Source organism: Podarcis tiliguerta (genome assembly GCF_965153285.1).
Source record: "Podarcis tiliguerta genome assembly, chromosome: 1".
NCBI lineage: Eukaryota > Metazoa > Chordata > Lepidosauria > Squamata > Lacertidae > Podarcis > Podarcis tiliguerta.
Window position 1 is genome coordinate 31,187,936 of NC_139534.1, and position 6,000 is coordinate 31,193,935.

Here is a 6,000-nt window from a genome sequence, read left to right on the forward strand (position 1 = left end):
GGCTCTGTGCAGGATGCATGTAAACAAGGCATGAAATCAACAAGCCTTGCCTGCCGTGTGCCCCAGCATCTATTAATCAGAAGTTGCCTGCTTCTAAACATGAGGTTTGGGAGCTGCGGGGTATATTTATGACCTGTAGGCTTATATAAGCCTTCAGCGATAATTAATGATAACTTGGATTAAATGAAATCAAGGGCATATTAATTAAACTAATAGGGTCCTGTTCCCGTGGGTCAAACAGATTTATTGTAACGCCCCTGGCCCCCATCCAACTCAAATTAGTCATGACCAAGGCTGGAATTCTATGCATAATTCCCTGAGACTTCCGCATGGAACACAGAGGGACTTGATCAGAAATACCTAACCTCACAATGCTTCAAGTTAGCTGAATCAGGGCCTCTCTTCTTGATGAGCAGGGCACAGGACAGCCTAATAGCTGAGAGGTTTTATGGCTGGATGTTTAAAGAACAACACTCAAAGCAGGGAGGTGAATTTGTTTGCGGAGACCATCTTCCAGGCTGAAAGTCAGCTTAACTGACTGTACAGATAATCGTTTAGTGCAGCATTTGCCAACCTGGTGCCCCCCACCAGATGTTTTGGACTACAACATTGGGACAGAGGAGATATGATAGTGATCTTCCAGAATCTGAAGGACTGTCATATAGAAGAGGGAAAAAGCATCAGGAAGAACTTTCTGACAGTAAGAGCTGTTAGATCATGGGTAGGCAAGCTAAGGCCCGGGGGCCGGATCCAGCCCAATCGCCTTCTAAATCCAGCCCACGGACGGTCCAGGAATCAGCATGTTTTTACATGAGTAGAATGTGTCCTTTTATTTAAGATGCATCTCTGGGTTATTTGTGGGGCATAGGAATTCGTTCATTCTCCCCCCCCCCATATAGTCTGGGCCCCCCACAAGGTCTGAGGGACAGTGGACCGGCCCCCTGCTGAAAAAGTTTGCTGACCCCTGTGTTAGACAGTGGAATGGTTTCCCTTGGGAGGTTGTGGACTTTCCTTTCTTGGAGGTTGTTAAGCAGAGGTTAGATGGCCGTCTGTCACAGATGGCTCAGCTGTGATTACTGCCTTGCAGGGGGCAGGTCTGGATGACCCTTGGGGTCCCTTCCAACTCTATAATTCTATGATTCTATCATTCCCATCAGCTCAAGACAGCAGAGACTCTGTTTAGACATAATGAAGCGAAAGACTGGATTTCCTTCCAGCCTTATTCTCTCTGTGTGTGTGTCTCTTTGTCTCTCCTACTCATTTGATAGAACCTGATTTAGAGTTGAAGGCACAGCTCCATTAAAAGTTCTGGAGCAAGAAAGTTTTCTGCATTGTACTAAATCAGAAGTATGAATCCGTTGATTGCCAGGTGTTTCCTTCAGCTGGGAAACTTAGGCTAGCTGGTTCAGCAGGCAGGTGAAGGAATTGTCTTTCTTTAGGCTAGAAAAAAGTGAGTGTCTTTCTTCAATTTATAATCTCACAGGGTTACTGTTGTAGGAGTGCAATGCCATGCAAGGCAATTTTAGTACAGTGGTACCTTGGTTTAAGAACAGTCCGTTTTAAGAACGATTTGGTTTACAAACTCTGCAAAACCAGAAATAGTGTCTTGGTTTGAGAACTTTACCTTGGTCTAAGAATGGAATCCGAATGGTGGAAGGGCACAGGCGGTGGGAGGCCTCATTAGGGAAAGTGTGCCTCGGTTTAAGAACAATTTTGGTTTAAGAACGGACTTTTGGAACGGATTAAGTTCGTAAACCGAGGTACTAACACGTCTCAGTGGAGATGCTGACTGTAAATTATGATGGGCAGCAATTTAGAGCACGATCCTGTATGTGTCTACTCGGCATTAAGTCCCAACATGTTTCAACTCCCCCAGATAAATGTGGGTAGGACTGCAGCCTTCTGTGTCAAGAGCACTTCATCCTTGGACACTTATATTGCCATAAGTGATAACAAAAATATCCTGCGGTCCATACTTAAAAGAAGGGTGTTGTTAGCTATTTCTCCACCATACTTCATACCACATTGGATGATGTATTAGGATATCCTTCTCCAACCTACTGTCCTCTAGATGTTTTAGACTCCAGGTGATTTTGCACTGCAGCTGTGCCAGCTGGGGTATGGATGTAGTCCATAATGTCTGGAGGGCTTCGGGTTGGAGAAGACTATACCAGACGTGCAAATGTGTCTCATTTGAAGATTAGTTTCACATATTGGCTGAATGTCTTATACCAGGGGCAGGGACCCACATGTGTGTGATTTGTTAACAAATCAGAGAACCCAAGGGCTGCATTCAGCAGTGGGCAACTTATTGGGGGCCACATGTCAGTGGTGGGCAGGGCCAGAGTCAAACATGGCCAGAGCAACGGATGCGACACCAACTTTTGTACAGTAGACTACATTCTAGCCACACACACTAATAGGTTTCTGTACAGACAGCCCCACACTTAACACTCCATCCTCTGACCAAGCAAGCAAGAGGCATTATTACAGCTCAAGCACACATTACAGCCAAGCAGAAGCATTCCAGGAGAGTGCGGAGCAGGAACGGTGAGAGGTGTGTTCTGGAGAGACTTCCAAGAGACAGAGAGGCCTGATGTTGCCCACTTCCACCTTCCTTATACACCCACATAAGAAGAGCCGTGGTGGATCAGGCCAGTGGTCTATGTAGTGCAGTATCCTGTTCTCACAATAGCCAAGCAGATGCTTGTGGGAAGCACGCAAGCAGGACATGAATGCAACAGCACTCTGCCCACCTGCGATTCCCAGCGACTGGTATTCAGAGGCCTATGGCCTCTGACAGTGGAGTTAGAGCCTAGCCATCATGGCTACTAGCCCCTGACAGTCTTGTCCTCCATGCCTGTAGCTGAGGGATGTGTCAAGGAGGAGGACATTTCTAAAAATGACCCTGGCTCCCAATCCAACAACACACAGCCTCTGCACTGCTCGCTACTGAACAAGGGAGAGGCTTTGCTCCAAATTGGCAGCGCAGGATCAGTCTCACCTCCTGACACAAGTCTGATGAGCTAAGACACCTGAATTTCCCTCGGGACCCAAAAGACTGAGAATTTTTTGCTCCTAGCCTACTAATGAGAACAATTATTGTAAATAAATTCCACGACATTGCTATAAATGTGGAACTGCCAGCATTTAATAGGTATGGGTGCATATTTTACTCTCTCAAATTGTACACTGTGGGAATTTAAAATGCGGTTCATTGCAGCAACAACAAAAATACACACATATACAAAACTATTACAGGACTTTATAGATATCAGTTAATCAACTGTCAAAGGATATACTTCTAGGATATGATATACTCCCACATCCTTGTGGACAAATCTACAGCCTTCAGAAGTATTCTCAGGCAAGCATTATATCACTCCGGAGTAGTCTACTGTGCCTACACATTTCATCAAATCCTGTCCAAAAAAAAAAAAGATAGATAGATGGTAAATAGATAATTTCCCCCATCACAGTGAGTGCAGAGGCAATGTGAAACTTCAGTTTTCCAGAATCAGGATTCTTGTGGTTGTTTCAAACCCCTATTGGAGGTTTTCCATGCTGGCTTACCATGAAACTCCTGCAAAGTCAGGAAGAAGTTGTCCATTGTCTCTGGCTATGTGGTTCAGCATTGTACTACTGTCCTGCTGTGACCAGTGAGAAATCTAATGAAACAGAGGAATGGTAGTGCTGGGATTAGTTGTGTACATGGCAGGAGGCTATATGATTGTTCCCCCATGTACTTTATACACTGTGTTTAACGTCACTGTGCCCCAGAATTGTGAACAACGTATTAATACAACAAAAGATACAATAAAAATGCAATAAATCTATCATTGTAACAATCTCAGCCAGCACAATCACAAAATATCTGAATACAGGTAGGTAGCCATGTTGGTCTGCCGTAGTCGAAACCAAAATTCCTTCCAGTAGCACCTTAGAGACCAACTAAGTTTGTTATTGGTATGAGCTTTCGTGTGTATCTGCAGAAGTGTGCATGCACACGAAAGCTCATACCAATACAAACTTAGTTGGTCTCTAAGGTGCCACTGGAAGAATTTTTTATTTTGTTTAAAATGTCTGAAAGTAGCCTATTTGCACTATGAACCAGCCAACATATAGCAATAGAATAATAACCTAGGGTTGTCTTTCATTCAACACAGGCACTGTGGGTTAAGCTTCTACAATGGTTACTGCATCATGCCATTCAACAACTTGAGTTACCCACAGGAAGGACTTGGGCATAGCTAATTTAAAATGTCTTCAGATGGGACATTCTGCTAGCGTAGCTGTCATACGATACCTTTAAAGTACCCTACCAAGATGGAGCAGGTATATAGCCCGGGGGTACTTCTGGACCCATCGCTGTCGCTTGATGGTCAAGTGGCCTTTGGTAACATTTTTTTCCAGGGACATATTCACTTTAACAGTGGAAGGTATCCATTGATATTAACTGCAACTGGGATAGTTTCCAGCCCTGGTAACTGTTTAGCCCACCAATGCGTTCAGAAGTTGAACAGGGTGAGTTGCTTGCCACCATTCTTCCTTTTAAAAAAACAGACAGACAATTGTTTCATTATAGTCAAAGAATGATGGAGCATTAGAGTTGCCATTCAGCACTCCTAAGGTGGCCAATCAGATGCCCTGGAAGATCAAAAGCAAGGTAATGATTGTAATAGCTTTCCTCTGTTGTTTGTCTCCCGCACCTGTCAACCTGCCTGGGAACACAGAGGATCTGTTTTTCTCTGTGAGAGCTGATAGCCTCCTTGTTTCCTTGTCCCATTTTTGCACAACTCTATCCATGAGCAACTAGAACATATTTCTGCTTTCTTCTCGGGTAGTTAGTAGCTCTAGTCCTTCAGCTGACATGCATATAAGTTTGTTCACAAGATCAGTCAGAAGACAGCTTTTCGGTTCATTGAATTCTGTTGGATGAGTGGGGACCCACTGAACTGAAACTATGTTTGAAGTAGCTACTCACCAGCTGGTTGCATGAAACGTTTCCATACCGCAGTTTGCATGCTGCACATTCCATACAGTGGTTGGGGCAGGGATGCCCACTCTCCCCGTGACCAAGATTTCAGGGGTGGGGAAGGTTTGTGAAGGCTTGTGTAGACATTCAGTCTTGTGGGAATGTTGAGGATAGCAGGAGAGGATATATTGACTAAATATTATCCTTCCTCACTCACGCTAGTGAGCTTGTAGCAGACCACATTCCCCTGTACATAGCAGGAAGTTAGTTGATAGATTCGTTAGAACCATTTGAGTTGAGCAATCCAGTCTGGCTTCTCCAGATTGGATTGTTCTAGTGGTGGCATAGTAAATCCTGGTAAATCCCCTTTTGTTCCCTCTTAAAAACAATAATGACACAACAGTCTTCTTTTAAAAGTAATGATAAGGTTTACTTACATTCATTTCACAGTATGACCCTGAAGGCAGGCTTTAGCTTTTAGTTACTATGATACTATGATCTAGTGGCATAGTATGGACCAAACCCCATCACCACCTTGAAATGGCTAAGCACTGCACTGATGTATTCAGCAGCCTGCATGTTCTGGAACTATGTGTGGTTTATTTGTTGCATGGAAATGCAGGAAGGAAAACATTTGGGGCAATTGCATCTGTTTCACGAAGTGACTCAGAGCTTCTTTCTCTCTCCCTGCCCCCTCACTCTAGCATATTTATCATCCACACTTCCATCTTTAACAGACAGATGATACGTGCATCCCAATCTTAATAAAAAATAAGGGAGAAATATTGCCCTGCTCCGATATGACTTGGGTTTCATCACCTTGTGTTGGGAAACGAGTGTGAGGACATCCCTGGGAGTTTGGATTAGGATCCCTGCGGAATATGGATGACTTCTATCTAGCTATGTGCTCTGTGACAAGAGAAACAAGCCAAGAACATAGGGACCACCTGACATTTCAGCTAGGAAATAAGAGTATAGACGAAAGGGAGGGTGATCATAGCAGTCTAGCTTGGCTTTTTGCTAGA